Raw genomic sequence first — 21477 nt, forward strand, 5'->3', positions numbered from 1 at the left:
CTTTGGATGAATTCTTGGATGTATTCATTTGCTACGTTGAAAGAACGTCATCATCCTTTCCACAGTGAGCAAATCAGCACTTCGGTGTATCCGACAAGTTGGATGTAACACCTACGATCTCTATATGCTACAAATAATCTTCTGTCGTTCTATTTTTCAGCACATAGATCTGCATATTTACGGTAAAGTGCAGAAGGCTCGAATGTACATCCCTCATTGGTAATGGTGAAACTTCTTGACATATGATCTTGCAATAATACAACAATAAAGCGCTTATTATTTTTCACATCGTCCAAACTCAAACGTATTAAATCATCTCTACGACATGCGCCAAAGACTAAAATCACTTTTGCCAATAGATCTTTTTTATCTGAGCTTCGCATGAAGATGTGGTTACTTGTACTGCCTTTAGAACCCTGACACTTCGAAATGGTAATAGTTCTTGGACATTTTGTGCTGCAGCAATTTCTTTTTTAGCATTAAGATCCGATTCCATAACGTGGAAGATTTCATATGGGAAGAATATTAACACTTAACAATTTTAACTTTTTGACATCTCTTTGGTTATAATTGACTCAAATCACGCTGGTTTGTGCCGCTAGCTCTAATCTATTTTTAGGAATACCTGGATTTTCTTCCTGGTTCGTTTTCTACACCAATGCTGATAATAAATGTATCGTTGCCTTGGAAAAATGAATCATTTTTGGTACTATTACGATGTATTATGATTACTTTGGAAATAAAATGATCTAAATTTAATTCTTGGCCCTTCTTGTCTTGTTTTCATATCAAGTATCGTTCATATATTGATTTTTCCAGATTTCTAAAGAAATAAACTATTTCGTATTTATTTAGCATTCTCAAGGGTAATAAAAATTTGTTTTTTTTTGTTATAGTTTTGCATAGAACTATTACAATATTGATTGTAATCTCCTATAGAGCTTCGATAAACTGGGTTCTAACATGTTCTTAAAGTTAAACTACTTGCTTTTACACTTGAAATTATTCCCACGAAACTACGGTGCTTGGTTTTCACCAAGAAGCTGGACGCTCATCAGAGAATCATCAGCAACATAATACAGAAAGCAATTGAAGCTATTGTCTCATTAATGACCTTTCACCAAGGGAAAATTGCATATATTTTACATGAATTGTATTTGAAACGTAATTTTGAAAATGCGAGATACATTTATTGCATTTTCAAAATTATTGTTGTATTATGAAACTTGAAAACATAGTTTTCCGGTGTTTAGTAGCAGTATATAATACAATTATTTCCATATTTTGTTACTTTTAAAAACTTAAATTTGAATGGAAATATTAATTTTTTAATAATAAATAATATCTTTGTGATAATTTCGCAAAACGTCACAGGAAAATAACAATTGTAACCATTACATAAATGGGAGTGAATAAAATTTGGCGTTGATATGAATAATGAAACGACATTAATTAACAATTCATTTATTGCAATTATTGTTAATTAATTTGCGACTACATGAAAAATGTCCCATTAAACTTTTAGTAACTCGCATCACGTAACTATAATTATGTAAATACATTATGAAAAGAATTACGTAATACTGTTAAGCAACAATAGAAAACAGACCTAATTCAAATTTCTGTTCACCTCCCACTTTATTCATTTTACTGTGTTTACTGAATTTTGCAAGACTTTTCATGTCATATCAATCCTTTATTAATGTTTAAGAGGAAACGAAGAACCAAGAAAACTTTGCTACACGAAGATAAGGAAAGGAAAAAGCAATACAGCAAATAAATGAAATAGCAAAAGATCAGAAATCAAAAGATCAGAAGATCGGAAAATTTTGAAAACAGCGAAGAAATCGCGTTATCAAGGATTGTATAGTACAGAGCAGTCTTGAACTGCTGAAAGGGATTGGGAACTGATTCATTATATACTGAAAATTACGTAGACAAAGCAGTAATGATGAATCTGCAGTTTTCTTTAATCATTCTGTCAACTCGCTGAACTAGGTCATCTGAAACGACAGATTTGCATCCTTGGCCCCCTTCATCATGACCATCCTTAAACTTTCGACACCATCCAAGCAAAACACCATCACTCATGAAGTTTTCCCCATATACACGACTCATTCTTCGATGAATTTCTGCAGCACTATGGACTTCAGTATGTAGAAAACGAATCACACTTCGCAATTCGCTCTTGGTGTGAGCATCAATAATGGCGGAGATGTTTACGTGACTTTAGCACAACGCCGACTGACGCATGAATATCAACAATAGCGGATCGTGTTGTGCGATAGCTTCGCAGTCGCCTACAGTACATGCCTGCTTCATTTTGCTAGCGTAGCGGTCTGCACGGAGCGATCGGAGGTTGAAAAAAAAACGTCCAGCTTTATTCATTTTACTGTGTTTACTGAATTTTGCTAGCCTTCTCATGTCATATCAATCCTTTATTAATGTTTAAAAGGAAACGAAGATCCAAGAAAACTTTGCTACAAGTAGCACTAGAAAGATGAAGAAAGGGGAAAGCGATACAGCAAATAAATGAAATAGCAAAAGATCAGAAAACGCGGAATAAAAGCGACGAAGATAGTTGAGGGTGAAATTTCTAGGAGAAAATTTTGAAAACAGCGAAGAAATCGCGTTATCGAGGATTGTATAATAAAGAACAGTCTTAAACTGCCGAAAGCGATTACAAACTGATTCATTATAGCCAAATAAAAAGACCATCCAAAGCTTCCAGCCGAAAATGCAATCAATATTAAATCTCTAGCAAAAATTGTTGCTGAGTCGTTAGAATTTTTTAATTCTACATATTTTTTAAGATTATTTTTGCTTTAAGACCATTCCTCCATATTAAATTTAATTAATGATGAAATCTTTTACTTAGAACTAGAATTCTTGAACGTAAATCATAGCAAATTTGATCTGTACCCAAAGATTTAGATGTTTATAAATTTTTCATGTGCTTTAACACACTTTTTGGTTGTCCTGTTTCTGCCGGATCTTCATTTAAAGCATGTACTGTAATAATTTTGTTTTAAGGCCTTTTTTCAGCTTTTCCCCGTTATTACTTCATTTTTTCTTTAGTTATGTCTCTTCTTTTTGTTATTTGTTTTAGATTTTCGATACAACTTTCATCTTATTTCTAATTTCAAGATACATTTTTTTTGTACAGTTCTTTTTGCAAAACCGAAAAAAAATAATCACATAAAAATTGTAATGGTGTGTAAATTTGACATATAGGTAAAAATTTCAAGCAGAATTTTACGAAACTGGATGCTAATTATACTAAAACGTCTTCCTCTCTTCATATAAGGAGAATTAGATTCATAATTTGATATGAAACTGAAGTCCACTATTTACGAAATCATCAATATTGATAGATATAACTTCATCCTCATTAGAATCCTCTTTTTGAATACTACATAACTTATTCGGTTATAGAACTCATCTAATTGATATTCAGAATTATGTTTTTACTAAATTCTTTCACTGTTTAAATGAATATTTGTCATATTAGTTCACTTACTTAATCCTGAAGCCTTTCTACACTTTCAGGTATAAATCATGCTGAAGTTGGGCTTCCTTTTCCCCAGTAGTTTCCATTCTTGTCTATCCTGTATCTTTTGTCTAATTTCGTGCCATCTTATTCTTTAATTTTCCCCTTCGATCTTAATTTTTTCTGTTCAGGTCCTCCTCGGTCTTCTTTCTTCTTTTTGTAACTTCGTGCTTCATATATCTTCTGTATTAATCTTTTTTCTCTCACTCTCATAACATGACCAAATCATCTTTATTGTCTTTATTTTGTTTTGAATTTTTTTAAACAACTTTATTTATCAATTAAACACTTTACAAAAGTATCAACAATTGTTTGAATCTCAAATCAGTGATTCAAAGCTCTGGCCTCGAGGCTTAAATAACTTCTCACTACGCACTTTATAACATATTCTATTTGTATTTTGTCACAACATCTACTAAGTATTTAAGAAGCTTTTACATTTTCTCATAAAAATTTGATAAGAACTACTAAATTTGATTTCATTACTTGAACTATTAAAGATTTTAGATGCGAGCTGAACAGGATTATATAAACTTACATTAATTCTGTTTTGCGATAGTTTACATTGTTGAAGTTACAATAAGGATTCTAACTTAGGTACCTCCAACTCTTCGGGTAAAACATTTGTTGGTGTGAGATAGTCATGATTGAACATAATTTTCAAAATTTTGTTTTGCATGATGTGCATTTCATTGAAATTATTTTTCCAATAGCTTCCCCAAACGGGCAAAAGATACTTCAGATGGGATAGAAAGAAATCTGAGTATATTTGCTTATTACTCCTAAGAGAAAATTAATTTCTATACGTATAAATGATAGGAATTAGCGGATTTACTTTATTTATTATTTTATTTATACGCTAATTTTCAAATCAAAATTGTTTACTAATTTGTTTTTTTGTTTAAGAATTATATACTTGGTTTTCTCAATCTTTATTTGTAACTTGTTAGAAAACAGCCAACAGTAAAATTTATTAATGTCTTCGTTAATTTCTTTTGAGAGTTAAAGACATACAAATAATAAAACAGCGGGCCAAAGGCTGAACCCTGAGGTACCCCGTAATTGTTAAGTGCTACATGTGTTATCCAATTTAACATATTTTCTACGTCCCTTTAAATATGATTCTATGCAAAAAAACTTATTTCTAAAGCCCCTATTAAACACTATATCTACGTTATTAACTATATCGAATGCTTTGCTTAAATCGACTGAGACTGCACCTACAATCTCTTTTTGATCCAAAACTTTTGTTAGAAAATTTACAAAGTCAAAAGTTGCAGAATTTAACATGTAACGAATTACTAATAATACATTGATGTTTTTAATTAATTTCTCTAGAATTTTCGATAAAATATTTAAAACAGAAATTGACCTATGGTTACTTATTAATATTTTTTCACCAGTTTTATAAATACGAGGACTTTACTTACTTTAAGTTCTGCTGGGAAAACACCCGAAGTTAATGCTTTATTAACTACATTTGATATTGGGTCTGCTATACAGTCTTTAAGGTTAATTATATCCATATCCAGGTGCAGAATTTTATATTCAGTTCCACTATAATATCAGTTATTTCTTCCTTACTTGTTAACTTTAATCTAGACACAAAGTTTTGACTAATAAATTCATTCACAAAATGTTTCGTTTGTTTTGGTTTTGCATTAAAATTTCCTTATTATTCCTTATTTTGTCGCAACTTGATTTATTATTGTCATAATAAAATATAGCTTAGCTATAGCTAAGAGACTTTAACATTATGAAAAAGTCGTTGTTAATATACTACAGTTGACTATGTCTATGGATAAGCTCAAGATGAAGGCTATTCTAGAAGTGTCTCAAAAGAATTGTCGTATACCTCAATTTAAACATCGTAACTTTGCTTTTACTTATTCTCCCTTCCTTTAACTTCTAGTCCCAAGTAAATCATACAGAATTATCACTCTATTTTTACAAAAAAAAGCTCTAAAAATAGAATTTTTGTACGAATTCTGTAGAAATGATCCTTATACCGTGTCCTGTGTAGATATATTTATTTTATTTTCTGTAAATATTTAAAAAAAATACAAATCTAATGACTACTAGTGACTTTAAAAATATTAATAATAAACAAGGCGAAGATCAAGAATGCGACAGCAACATACACACAAATCGGCTCGAAACTTATTTCGAGTCCGTTCAACCGCATCGCAACCCCCACTTTTCCCCCACTTTCCCAGGTGTAGCATGGTGGGGGTGTTATCCCCACCCGGTCCCGCCCCTTATTGGCTGTCAACATTATGCACAAAACAGTTGAAGCTCAGTTACGGACACGTAACGTTGTCCGCGTGAAGATATTAGTACACGATTTTAATTAATACTTTTCAACACCTGTATAGTTTTTAGTATAGTGTTACCAGAAAAAGGATTTCCAGTGTTGTGTTCTAAGGACTATCTTATTTGTTTTATTTTTGTGCATGTGCGTGATACATTTTTCTCAGTGACTTTCAGGATTTAAATCAATTAATATAACAGGAATGATCGAAGGTATATTAAAATTTTGTTTTATAATCATCTAACCAAAATCCTGTCTGCAATGAATATACCCACAGATAAACGATGAAGAAATTAATATAAAAAATAAATTTTGTGATGAAATTAATGAATAATTGGTATAAACTGAGTTATAATAATAAATAGTCTTGCTTTAATAAAGCCTTTTTGCTTCAAGGGTTCGACTTTTAAATTTCGTCGCCCTGAATAGAGGTAAATCTAATAATATGTTAATCTTTGGTAGCATTCAAAAATCGGCTCGTGCTTTTAAGTCTATAAACGTGTGTCATTTGCATATTATGGAAAATTATACTGCATAGTTATAGGTATTAGAAAAAGGATAATAGAATATTGATAGACGCGTGATAATGTGAATAACAATATTTGAAGTACGTATGTGAAAAAGTAATGGGGAGATTTGAGTGACAAAAATTTGACATTGGCATTTTGCATAATTATATTTATTAGTACAATATAAATAGATAATTCGTATTTGCATTAAAATTTTGGAAATAAAACTATAAATCTTACTCAAATTGTTTTTATTATAATTTTTCGTTCCTATGTTAGTAAACCATTTCTATAATTATTTTTATTCTCATATATAATAAATTTGATAATTAAATGTATGTTTTTTTTCATATTTTATGATTTGTTAATGAATTATTATCGAATTGATGATTTTTTAATCTATTTTCCAATTACTTCGATGTTTGTCCTATGTAAAAAGCATCACAGTCATTACAAGATATTTGATATATAATATCACCTCTTTTAATTTTGGTATTCTAAAATTTCAATTCAGTATAATATATGCTAATGTCATATTTATTTAAATAAATCGATGAGCCCTTATACATACAGTGAGGTAAAATGTTTTATGTTTTGTTGTTAAGTTTCTGTTTTGTTTCTTAATTGATGAAAGTATTAATTTATCCTTTTTGGAATGAATAATTATAATATAATAAAATATAATAATAATATAATTATTTTCTGTAAATGCAGTTTTTTAAGAATAACTAAGAATATAAAGTTATTTTTTTATAAATATCGAAAAATGTCAATTTTCTCTCAAAAGAGACCTGAAATTAAGACAATTTATCAAGAGAAACGTATAAAAAGATATAAGTAGTAAAAATAAAATTACTATTCTAGTATTGTTGAGATATGGGTATATAAATGTTGTATTTATAATATATTACAACAATTACAAGGAAAATTAACTACAAAAACGAGAGTTTTTACAACATGATGGTTTTAAATTATCCTGTGGATGGATTTTGGGACTTAAAAATCTGATATATATATCTTCCTCACTTTACTATTTTCACTTTTGGCATGAAAAAAGAAATAAATTATAATATTTTTATGAAAAATTAGGTTAAAGCTATTTTCTGTTGACATTGGTACATAATAAATTAAAAAATATTTAAAAATATATTTTAGAAATATTTTAAACGTACATTTTTAATAAAAGTTGCCAAAATAATCTTCTTGTTCGTAATGTTACTAGAATAGCATTTAGTATTATTATTCAAAAATATTTGAAAACCAAATATGGATAGTAATAGATAATTAACACAAACTGTTAAAAACATCATAATCTTACTCAGAAATATTTTTAGTTTTGTATAAAAATGTGACGAGGAACTATATTTCTATTCCATTCGATTAGCTTCTGAAAGTATTAGAAATATTCATAAACTTTCAAATTTGTTAATTAATTTGACTTAAAAGTTACATAGTACAGTGAAGTTTAGACTTATATGTGTCAATAGTTTTGCTTATGGTGCAAATAATCCTCTGAGGAAAACTTTCATAAACATTAAGCAGTTAAATGTGTTACTTCAACGAACAAATAGTAACAAAATTCTTTTAATTATGTTTAATTTATAGTCTCCAATTCGGAAAATGTCTTATATTAGAGGTAATTGAGGATATATAAAAATAGTTGTTTCAAATTTTAGTCAAAAATTAACACGATGAAATGAAGTAGTGGAACGGGGGGTGTACGTTGTTACAATTTTTGGATTATCGTCAAAATAAAAATAGCTAACAAACATTTACATATTTGATTACTCTTATCGTTAGAATGTCTATTTATTTATTAAAATATGAATGAAAAGTATTAAAATGATTGTAATCTTATTCACAATGGAAAATTTAAGCAAAAAAGTCGATTGCAACAAATGGGGAGTAACATTTGTGGCTAGTTTTTTCACGAGGCACGAAGTTACGTTAAATTAATAGACAAAAGTTTTTTATAATTTGAAAACGTTATAAATAAAAGAGTTTCCAACTTCTGCAGGAACTTTGTATAAAAACTTATACTTTTAATTATTTTAACAAACCGTAAGCAAACTAAAATACTTTTAGAAAAATATATATAGCTATTTATTCAGAGGTAGCAATTTGAGATATTAATATTAAATTAATCTTAATCAGAATTGCAATTAATGCAAATATATGAGTGAATGTTTCCAGACACATTTTGCATTCTAATCATTCTACCCAATCTTCTTTTTTAGAGGTGCTGTAACAAAACCATTAATCAGTATCAGAACCTGAATCGGATACAAAAATTTTTTCTTTCGCCTTATCTTTTTCTTCTTCGCTCATTTTCGAGGACTTTCGTTTTCCTTTACCTTTACCTCCTCTTTTATTTTTGTTATAATTATTTTCAGTCTGGGCTAGTTTTTCTTCATATTCTTTTTTTAATGACATATAACAACTTACCTTGAAAAATTGTGACTACCTGCCCCCCATGGTACGTTTTTTAATAATTGAAGTCACTATTAATGGATATCGATAGTAGAAATGAAAAATATTGCAAGTTAAGGGTAGATATAATATGAATATTTAAGGTTAAAAATTTCGAGAAAAAACATAGACATCAGTAATTAAAAATTTCGAGAAGAATTTTTTGATTAGAAGATTACTTGATTGAAATTGAGACTCATGCACAGCAGCTTGACGCTTGACGACTCCCACTGGTCGTTTTTATTCATTGCACGATATTATAAAAAAAAACAAATGAAGTTGTGTAATTTTTTACCCCTGTAAGAATGTATCCCACGCATCCCTAAAATCCTGAAGCTTTCATTATCCATCCATTATTACATATTTCTGTTATACACGACGTGGTTATTTACCTTTTGTAACATCTTTCTTTACTTCAGGATCATAACAGGAGAAGATGAAGTAACGTACTAAGTATTTAATCATGTTTTTGTAATAATTGGTTTGGAATCTATCTAGGATACTAAGTATCATTGTTTTCAGTATTCTTAACCAATTCTTGCTAATTCCCGGTTGCTCTACAAATTATATGATTCAGATACTTTCTTACGAAGACCCTGACTGTCTTTTGCTCCTATAACTAGTTTTTCTATTCTTTTCCGGGTAAATATTCGTAATTTTTCAATTTTTTGAAGGTTGAAATATGGTATCTCTTCTCCGGTTAAAGCATGCTTCTGCGTGAAAATTTTGGTCAGGCTTAGATATCCGTCAACGAATTTATAAATACTTTCTCTTCTTTCTAAGTTTTTAATGCAACTGACATAAAAAAGGACTTACTTAACTAAAGTGTAGCTAAATTTATGTTTTGAGATAGATAAGTAAAAAAATTATAGTTTGATATGACTTCGTCTTCTGGTGTAGAAAAACGTTGACCTCGCGATTTATTTTTGATCTGCGGGAATAAGAAGAAATCATTGGGTGCCAAACAAGGACTGTACGGCGGATGACCCATCATTCCGATGTTTTAACTGTTCAAAAACGTTTTTTGTTTCAACTGATGTCTGAGAGCTGGCATAATCGTGGTGGAGAATCGAACAATTCTGGCAGTTCTTGTGCCATTCAGATTGACCGTTCTATGTTGCTCAATGAAACGATTAACACATGTCCAGTTATTTTGTAAAACAGGCGAACAACTTTCGTTGGATTGTTGTTTAGCTCCGGGTTTATATGCAAAGATCTATGATTCGGTTGAATCTTTTCAGCAGTATCCAACACGAACAAATCTTTTTAACAGCAAATATTGATGCAATATTGAATATATGTGAGTATATGTCACATAACGATCATGCAATATCAGTTTTCAGTAATTTATCCTGTAGCAAAGTGCGACCACGAAAGAATTCGAAAAACCATCTAAACACTTAAGCAGCAACCCTCGTAGATAGCGAAAACTACTGGTATATGGAGCATTGAACGCATTTTCTATGCAATTATTATTTAGAATAAAAATTAATTTCACCGATATCTCAGTAATGAAACTCATTGAAAACGACGCTTTTCCCCGTGGAAACGAGGGTTGCGTGCGTAACTGTCACCTATTTGCTCTATAACCATTGCTTATTTGTAGGTTAAGTTTATGGTTTATTCAAAAGCTGTGAGTCATTTTAATGTCAATCTTTCCTATATACCTAAGGTTTAAAGAAAACCGCAATTGGTAATTTAACCACGATATAATGAAAAGAATAATTGAAACATATCTATATTTGATTCAATAGAATAATTTATCGTCTCATTATATTCTTTTTCTCACTTTGGTTCATTGTTTTCTTGTTTATTAGTGAATGCGCCATCTCGCGAAATAATTTTAAGATATATTAATACGTCAAATCTTGTTCCATAATCAAAATAATTGCTTGAAATTTTCTCTTTCCATATTCTCTCTAGAAATGGGGGAAAGAGAATTCATTTAAAACGATAATAAAGCAACAGAAGTTGATCCTCCAGAATCAAATTTTGGTGCCACATTGGAACATATGTAGAAAATTTTTTGTCAAGTTTTTTCTTATTATGACGAGTTTTGCGGATCCAATTTTAATTAAACTCTTCTTTTTTTTAAGTGAAAAGCAATCAGAAGAGGGTAAACCCCATTGCACTCGAGTAGTTCGAGTGGTGCCTGTCGGCTAATTTGTACTAATTTATGAAATTTTTTTTTTCGTTATCAGTTCGCAAAATTCTAGTAGTTAAAAAACAGTCATCCTGGCAGAAATATTGATATTATAAATCCAGAATAAGCGTATCGACAATGCTGGGCAGATTACTTCAAGAAATCTTGAAAAATTCATGGAGGCGTCACTTTTATTAGGCTGATTCTTTTACACATCTTAAGGTCCATAAAACGAACGATATAGACGAATATTCAATTTTTGAGTATGTTCCAGTTCAAAAATGGCAATTCTCGTAACTAAAAAAATCAAAAATTTTGTACAAAAAATACGTTTTCGAGCATAGGTGCATGAATCCAGAAATTACTTTCAGATATCTTTAAATATGTCCTTAAAAGTGTCTAGTTGTAAGTCAAGGTAATTTTTTATGCTTTCATAAGTATAAAAAGAAATTCTGAGCCGAAAGAATAAAGGAAATAAAGCTTTGAACAACTGTCAATGACATTTTAGTCATCTTATTCTTTTTGGTGTCTTGTCAAGGCATTTCTACCACAATGGATGCATGAAGATCCTAGATTTAGCGAAAAGTACTGTATAAAATATTTTTATGATACAATATTGAATTTAACGATTTCTGATGCTACTTTTTAATATATACTCAAGAATAAGGAATTTTATTATCAACAATTCATTCTTTTTCCGTGCTAGTGAAGTCAGTAAAGGACGATTTTTTACTAATACTTTCATTGAATTTATTATATGAAGACTTTGTAAAACAATCAACAAATGTAGTGGCAATTAATCACTCAGATGGCAAAAATTGTCGCGATATGGATGAATCATCGATAGTAAACTCGAGTGAATTAATGACAAATCACCCTCTTTCAGTTTTTACCCCTATGACAATGAGAAAGAAACAATAAGGTCGCTTATATCAAGGGCGGGTTAGCAACGTTTTTATTTATAACATCCGTTGGTGAAGTTTAACATTTCTCTATTAAATGAAGTGAAAAAATAATTTGTAGTAACAAGTCAATCTTTCTACGAAATAATCTCCAATCATGGACATTATGTAAAATGGAAAAAAAACAATTTATGCTTTAAATCTTCATTCAATATTATCTCTCAGTACCAAATTCTCAGGTACTGCCAATAGAAGTGCCGATTCAGCCATATTTATGTCAATATTGACATAACCCCAAAATTCTGAGCCTAACCTATAAGACTGATACATGATTCCTTCTCTCTCCCTGGATTACCACCAGGCTTTTTCCCTTTTAAACAGTATATGAATAAAGGTTTGAAGTACTTATACAAGATACAGTTAACAACAACAAGCAAAATAAGAAACAATAACTAAAAACACAAGTGGAGGTTTCCTTCGAACTGTTGAGAAGACCTACTGGGATTTCAAACTCTGCATGCGCTGTTTCAATTAAAGAAAAAATTAAAAACCTGGAAATTTTCATAAATGACAACGTTGGTACTTTTTATGACCTAAGTATTACCGAATATAATTATCGTCTTCAGAGACTGAAGGTAAATTGAAGACGTTTGATTATCAAAAGGTGCGCCAAACAGTGTTGATCTAGTGGTAGTGTAAAAAATTTCATCATGACTTGATTAATCAATTTGTAATATTTTCTATCTTTTTAAATAAAATTTTTGTTGTGGTATTGAATTTTTATTCGTCAAAGTACTTAAACATGAAACGATTCCCTATAAGGGTTTTTATTAAATTTACTTGAAAAGTATAAAGTGAAAATAGAATTTCATATGAACTTTACGTTTGTAACATAAAATCCAATGTGAGTATAAAAGGACTACTATGCACTCTCTACGTATATACAATACATTTATGATTCCATCTTTGAATTTTGATTCTATATCGTTTCAAATGGAACTGAATTGGAACAATAAAAACTTATATAGTTCGAATTATCAAAACTTATGTCCATACTACTTAAAATCAACTTAATCAACCCTTATTCCTTTTTGGTCATTCGGCTAAGCCTCTAGGAATGTTTAGAACAGTAACCGATTTCTGGGTATAATATTTGGGCTGTATCGGTGACAATTTTATGGGTTTCTTACTTAAAACATCACTACAAGTAGTGTTAGATCTGAAATTGTCTTTCAAAAGTTACCTTGTCATATGATGATTCGAAGGATTTCCATTCGTAATTTCAGTTAAAAATTGAATGATGAACCATATTTAATCATTTGTAGTGCAGTATCAATAGTAACTCTAAACTGAGCTGCTTGGCTGGAAAAAGAGACACTTTTTTATTGTATGTTATTCATTTTCCATTCATAATATACATTTAAATCATCTGCAACCATACCAGCACTTCACTATTAGTATGTTCTATGCTCAACGTCATTTTTCAAAATGTTTTCTTTTTATTTCTCAATCGAAGGACATACTGAAATCATCAACAAACATACCAGCACTTCATTATGTGTGTCGCTACATTCTTTCTTGCCATCATCAAAGCTTCTAGTGCACTAGGGCAAGGATACTAATTTTCCAGGTCCTAGCTTTAGGACTGTGCACTAGTTTTTATGTAATTCGTGTAAGCTACCCAATTGGAAGTGAGCTTCATCAATCAACTCGACTATTAGTGATGAAACACCATCTCAAGTTACCGAGTTTCGCTGGTTTTCCGAATTTAATCGTGGTCGCACTTCGCTACAGGACGAATTTCGCCAAGGTCATTCAAAATTGTGTAAATTTCATATTGCATAAACATTTGGCTGTCAAAAACACTTGATTCGACATACGCTCAAAAAAAGGTCGTGTCGATCGCAAAAGACGAATCATCACATCACTTCAAACAAAAACCTTTTCAACAGTTAAAACATCGAATTGATGGATTATCCGCCTAACATTCCTATTTAGTAGCTTCTTTTCACCTCAAATCGAAAATAAATTGCGAGTTTAACGTTTTTCTACACCTGAAGCAGCAATTGATACGGCTAAATCACTTTTTTTGAGGTAACTCGTACGGAATGGAAAAAATCCTTCCACCATTGGTTCATACGCATGCAAAACTGTATTGATCTTAATGGAACATATTTTGAAAAACAGTTTATAAATAATTGTCTGCATCAAAACTTTAGTAGCATCTCTCCTGCACGTTTGTCCAATGTATAGATGATTCTAATTTGCAGTGTATTGTTTCTAGATTTTCTAGTTCAATTATAAAGTGAAGTTTACGTGGAATACAGTTCCCTCCTTAGATGGAACTAACTTTATCATATTAAACGCATCCTTGTGTCCTTTACCAGACACTTTACTTGTAATGAAATATTGAACACCATATTATACGTTAATTGAAATAGACTACAAGATAACTTGTCAACAAATTATTATTTGTTGGAAGGTTTTGTGAATGATGAATATTTAATGGGAAATTATAACCACGCCACCATTCGTCATTAAAATAATGAGCGTCTTCAATCTAGATCCCTTTCTTCTTATCAATAATTAATCTCGAAGTTATTTATTATTAATTGTATTCCTAAATTGTTCTAATTGGTTGTACTATCTAGTATAAATAAATCAATTTATTGATCGTTTTTATGTCATGCAGTATTTGGGTGCAATATAAGGCTTTAAAGTATTTTTAACTTGAAAATTTCATCATATTTAAACTGTATTACCTTCATTTTTTCTAGGTTATCACAGTAATAACAAAATAACAGATTATATGATTCATAACGACCATAAAAATAACAATTTTTCATTTGATTTCATTTAACATTTAAATAGATTTAAGTCTGTGATCGTATTGAACTTATGAAGAAAATAGGAAACAGAACCATTCCAAAATCAAATTTATTAAACAAAATTGACGTAGAAGAAACAGTACTGGTTTAACCAATGGTTATAGCTAGAGACGCTTCGAATGTGTTGATGAAAAAACAATTGATATGGATACAGATAATCAAGCGACAGTTAAAATCTTATTAGTAGAAGTATCTAATATTGATATCGAAACAATCACCATGGAAGAGACAAAAAACGGCCAAAACTATTATCTGTTGCTTGACAAATGAGTCTTTATATAAATTCTATCGGTTAGAGGAATTAAATACGGAGTAAATGTCAGTTTTCAATGGTTTTCGGTACTAGACAAAGAAACAACACACGTAAGACTTGAGGTTAGTAGATTTCATAATAAGAATTTAAATAAGAAAATAGAGGTCGAAGTAGAATTGACATTGATATTGCAGAATCTTCATGTGACATACCGCGAGATTGAAGCATAATTGGGCATTAGTTTCACTTGCATATAATTCAATATTGTTTTCAAAAATATTTGTTCGTGTTAGATATTGCATAAATTGACAATGGCTCAAAAAAAGCTCGTTTCGATTGGTGCAGATATATGCTGAAAAAATTCAATCAAGGACGACTATCAGATCGTTACAGGCGAAGAATAATTCATATAAACCCAAAAATAAACAATAATAGACTGTATAGGTCTTTCGATACAAGCCGAATCCAATTTCGAAGCCAATGGTCGCCTGTTTTGTGGTAATAACTGGAGATGCCTCCACTATTCCATTAGATCAACTTAGAACGATCAATTCTGAATGGTATACCAACATATGTTTGCCAGATGTGTTTTTGAACAGGAGAAACATCGAAACATCGCCGTACAGTCATGGTTTGGCACCTAATGATTTCTTCTTATTACTGCAGACCAAGAATTAATGTCAACGTTTCACAAGTAAAGAAGTGGTTGATGGGTTCGAAACACTTGTTTTGGAGGTACCTCAAACCTTCGCTTAATCCAGTAAGAATAACTATTAAGTAAAACAAGGATTCTTAAAATGAACAAAAGGAAATCATGAAAGAAAAATGACAATTTAGTTTACAGGAGAAAAGTTATTAAATATGAAATTTATATCAATTTCATGCTCCTTGGCATAATATTGAATAACCAAGAATTTTTATTTGTTCTAATTTCAAATACCATTGCGTAAATATTTAATAATAATTTCTCATTTATTGTGTGGTGTAAAAAGTCTAATTGTTTATAGAAAACAAGTGGATAGGAAAAATATTTGAATTATAAACTGTATATTACCGAAACGCGTATTTTCTTATAGGTTTGGTAAATGGTATATAAACGGAAACTACATTATTTTACAGCTATTCATTATTAGATTATTCTGTACGAATCACTGAATCAGAAAATTTGTCCATGGTTTTATATAAATTATATTGGAAAACAACATTTTTATACAAACAGAGCTGATTCTCGGTAACATCTCGTTGGATTCGGTTATTAGTATTGTGTTTAGTCTGTTGCTTTTAAAGAACTCTTCCTCTACATCTTGGTATCTCTAATGTTTTATAAAAATTTATGTATTAATAATATTTTGGTTTCATTATAAGAATACGCTAATAATACAAAACAAGCAGATGACTTTTAGCTTTATCGTGAAATATACTCGTGGCTTCTAGCTAATTACATATTTTTTATTGTTAAATTACGCAGTATAGCAGAAATAATCTATTACTTCTCACATTTTTTACGTCAATCAAATCATTGTCTCAATAACCCTACTTTAGTTTGATATCTAGTTTCAATTTTTATTTAAATAATTAGTAGAATTAAATTCTGATCATAGAAAGTGGAGATTCTTTCAAAAATGCGTTACCTCACTCTTTCGGAATTCCTTTCGTAAAGCTAGATGAAAACTGGGTACCACTGTGTATTTTATGAAAGCTCTTGGTTCACCAGTGATATGGTGAAAATTACGAAAATAATAGAATGCAATACAAATGGAAAATATTCAAATTTATCGCTGTAAATCCCTTAAAAATATATTAGAAAATAACAATGAGAGTTATGTTGAAGTTAAATCTATTTCTAAAGATTTCGATGATATATCTATTCAAGAAACTTCTCGACATGAATTTGTTATTATAATTATTTTATTGTGGTCCTTACTTATCATTTAAATCATTCTTAAAGCCCTATTTTATCAAAATTCACAGAAAAGTCCATTTGACATGATGTGTGGTTTTTTGTTAAATTCAACTGAGGTATCAGCTCCCTATGCTTGTTTCAAACATATATTTTTTCTCTTAGGATACAGAATTTTCCATGATCTAAGAAAGTAACTAGCCTCCAGTTAGTATATGAGATGCAATAGAATAGACTCTACCCTTTTATTTAAATCTTACCCTAACTAGGTCGAATTATGTATAATCCCAACGCCTTTCTCTGTGTCAATTCATTCAGAGTGTCTTTTGGAACGTCTACCAAACAGCCCAAATGTTTACAAAAATTAAAGTCAAAAGTGTTAACTTAAAGTTTGTAGAGCGAGGCCATGAAAAATATTTTCACTTCACTTTAACGAGCATCCCTGAAAGTACAGTTTGGAAAATTGTGATTAATTCGATAGCACCTAAAAAACCACGACAATGAGTATACCAAAGTGCATTGATTTTTTTTTAAGAAGAATATATGCAGAACAAAAAGTGTCAACGTATTGTCACTTTCACGGCAACTGTTCCAGGAAACTGAAGGTAAAATTAATTGTTTCAAAAGAATAGACAGAAGGTAAGTCTTGATGGAATCACAGCGCTTCTTCTTCAAGTACCATACACTTTGCAGCGTGTAGATGTTGTTGTCTTGTCCAAAACTTCTAATCTATTATCTGAAGGCACCCCTCTTCTGCACGACGGAACATTGTTGCCCTACCCTGAATGCCACACCAGTCTCTTATATTCCGTAGCCAGGAATGTAGCTTAAGCCCCGGTTCTCTCGTTCCGTCGATCTTTTCCGTCAGTATGAGCTTGAGATTGAATATCTCGGTCCTCGCAGGATGTGTCCCATACGTTTCGTTGTTCAATTACCGAAATTAGTTCTCTTTCCACACCCGCTCTCCTCAGTACTTCTTCATTCGTCATGTGCTCGGTCCATGAGATCCGCAGGAGTTTGCGCAGTAACCACATTTCCATTGTTTCTATTCTGTTTAAGGACCTCACTTTCAGGGACCACGTCTCGAGGCCTCTACAAAAGGATTGGCCAAATATAACGCTTTATCATCCACGTTTATTGTGAATCCAATTTCGTTGATTCCATTTACTTTAATGCCCTTTTGATGGTGTTTTAATGCCAGCTGAAGAATTCGTTCTACGTGTATGGTAAATAGCATGGATGAGAGTATGCATCCCTGACGGACTCCCTTAAGTATCTGAAGGTTCCATTGTTTGATCTGCATACAGCTTTTGTATGATCCTGATGTCTTTACTATCAATATCAACATTCTTTAGGATGTCAAACAGTAAGTCCTGCCGAATGGAGTCAATAGCTTTTTGGTAGTCTATAAAACAAATGAAGACATCTTTTCTTTGATCATAGCATTTTTGAATTAGTAACTGCGTACAGAATAGTGCTTCCCTGGTAACTAGTCCGTTTCACCACTAACTTCTTCGCACTTCGTTTGTGTATAATCTTCAAACCCATACCCTAACATTACTAAAATTGGGCAGCTTCTAGAGGTCCAGCTAAATCATGTAACAATAATTTCTTATTCATCTATTTTCTAAATTCCAATTTTATTTCATCTCAAGTAAATATTCATAGTAAACATACTTTTTTCGTTACATCAACTGACTTTTCAATTCTTTTAGATTTAGCATCGTTTCTTAAACTGTTTTCCATCTAAAACTTGATTAGTTATCGCTATCTTGCTATCAATTTGATTCTAACCTACACAGAAAAATTATTAGGATCAACGTCTCGATATTATCCAAAATTATAGTACAAGTTATTGTTCTGTCATTATTAAATCTTTCCCATGTTCTTTTCTTTGATTCACTACCATCAAATTTCTTAATGCTTACTTCCATTCTCAGGTATTATTTTTATAGGGATACCCATTTTCCGTATACATAAAGTTAGAAATAATACAAAAGTGATTAAAACTATGAAATTTCGTCAATTATTATCAATTCTTTTAAGAGCAAAATTGTTTTTCTCTTTTATTGGTTACAGTGTAGCTACTCTTATATTTCGGTAAACTAACGTTAGGGTGTCCATGTCCAATGTGTAACACAACAGAAAACTCCAGGGACCTCATACAAACAATATGCGTGTAAATATAGTTGCGTGACGTTCAATAATTATTACTATAATCAGTTAAGAATTGTCATTAGCTTTATTAGTATTTAATCGTGGATACAACGGAAAGAATAAGCCGTTTTAATAATTGATTTCGAGTGGATTGACTGCATTTTCTTTCCGATTAACTTTTTTCAATCAATTTTAAAGGAATATGATTTAATTTCCGTTTAAAACTGTGTCCAAATATAGTCGCGAGAAAAAAAAATCGACTCGGGCGACACCCCTGTAATCACAAGACACTGGCAAAAAAACTGAACACGAAATTTATAAATCTACTCAAGCAGTCACCCTATTAAGTCAATGCCAAAATCAGCGAGAAGTGGTAAGTGCGTTGAGCATGAGTTAGTGTGCTGTTTTTAGAGTTTACCGTCGTTGTCAACAGACAGAAAACTTTCAGCGATTCCTAGGTTGCATATCTGAGATGACCGATTAATTGTCACTGGTGTTCAAGTCCATCAAGAGCTAAGAGAAACGTGAAGAGTAGCTGTACGAGGCTGAATAATCAGAAGATGACTTAAGGCAGATAACGTAAATCCAAAAAGGCCAGCTACTAGCACTAAATTAACACCAGCCCATCGAATTTACCGGGGAACACGTTAATTGGCCTGCAGAGTGTGCAGTATACCGGTAGAAGAAAATGATTACACAGAAGACATGAAGAAAGATTCGCGCAGTGTTCCATAGAAGAAAACGTGGCTGTTGGAGAAGGTTTCGGGATGATTTGGGTAGGCATTTCACTGGAAGCCAAAACTGATGGGATGGGGATAGGATAGCATCGAAAAAGATCGAGTAAAGATACTCGTTTTGTCTGTGAGAAAATTATTGGAAGCTGTTATTAGGGCCGGGAGGAACTGCTGATTATAACCCTTTCTCATTGCTTAAGATACCTTTTTTCTAATATTATTTCATCACCAAAAAAAAAAGTCGATATCAACATAGATCACACAATATTAAAACTAATGGCGTTGAGATGCTGAAACCAGAAACAAAAAGAAGCTACAGATTTTTTGCTAGAGACTTTTGACCACGACCGTGCGACTTGAATAGACTTTTTTGTTCACCAGTGTATTACAAACCAATTCTCTTTTCTACGAAAGCAATTTTTCTTTATAATTTATATCGAATGTGTTGAAATATTCCAAACAAACGATTTGTATGCAATTCTTATATAATATATTAGTTCGCGTACAGTACTGACCATACATAATATTGCGGCATTTTCTCATCTATTTCCGGTGAATAAAATGATCGTACAAGCGTACGGAATATTCGAATGCGTTAAATCTCAGCGAGCGAGAACATTCCACAGATATCTTAAAGTATGACATTCCCAGAGAAAACAAATGATCTGTGATCGTCGCTGAATTAATCTCGCGATATACACGTGTTTGTAGAGATGCGAATAACAGCAACACCAAATTTTATAATTACCACTTTGGAATCTAGAGGAACAGGTTGCGGTTCGATAGTAGGGTGTTGTTATGAAGATGTGCCTAACAGCAACGCTATCCGTAGAAGTTCCTTCGCATTAAAATATCGGCGATAAACTTGTGAGACTATAATAAAAATATACCAGGACCGTATATAAATCTCCTTCAGAATTTGTTATTAATTTAAAGCGGATATATATGCCAAAAACTTAGTTGACGAATTATGCGTATATATATATACACAGTAAAATAGGGAAATATGCTTAAAATGAGCACAAAAATGAGAAATAGGCATTAATTTAAACGAATACAATTCATTTATATTTGTTTGAAAGTCCTTCAGAATTTGTTATTCCTTAAAAGTGGATTAATATGCGAAAAACTTTGATGAAATATGCACATATATATGCACTAATAAATTACGAAGTATGCTCAAAATAAGCACAAAAATGACGAAATAGGCATTGAATTAAAAAGTATACAATTTATTTACATTTATTTAAAAGAGCTTCAGAAATTGTTATTCCTTAAAGGCGGATTAATATGCGAAAAACTTTGATGAAATATTCGCATATATATGCACTAATAAATTACGAAGTATGCTTAAAATAAGCACAAAAATGACGAAATAGGCATTGAATTCAAAAGTATACAATTTATTTACATTTATTTAAAAGAGCTTCAGAATTTGTTATTCCTTAAAAGCGGATTAATATGCGAAAAACTTTGATGAAATATGCGCATATATATGCACTAAAAAATTACGAAATATGCTTAAAATTAGCACAAAAATGACGAAATAGGCATTGAATTAAAAAGTATACAATTTATTTACATTTATTTAAAAGAGCTTCAGAAATTGTTATTCCTTAAAGGCGGATTAATATGCGAAAAACTTTGATGAAATATTCGCA

The 21477-nt window shown here is 31.0% G+C and overlaps 1 protein-coding gene across 3 annotated transcripts in view; it reads left to right on the top strand.

Annotated features, from left to right (window-relative positions):
• The window catches only part of LOC130445363 (zinc finger homeobox protein 4), a 282274-nt gene that overhangs the window by 175522 nt on the left and 85275 nt on the right, over nucleotides 1–21477 (top strand). Inside the window, exon 1 of one of the 3 annotated variants that reach the window (XM_056780949.1) lies at nucleotides 5838–6073. The exons of 1 other annotated variant lie outside the window; for it this stretch is intronic. The gene's annotated coding sequence lies outside the window, so the exon portion shown is untranslated. Of the gene's footprint in view, nucleotides 1–5837; nucleotides 6074–21477 lie in introns of those variants that run through there. One more of the 3 variants, XM_056780951.1, reaches the window with a different exon arrangement.

This window comes from Diorhabda sublineata, chromosome 6 (genome assembly GCF_026230105.1).
Source record: "Diorhabda sublineata isolate icDioSubl1.1 chromosome 6, icDioSubl1.1, whole genome shotgun sequence".
Classification (NCBI taxonomy): Eukaryota; Metazoa; Arthropoda; class Insecta; order Coleoptera; family Chrysomelidae; genus Diorhabda; species Diorhabda sublineata.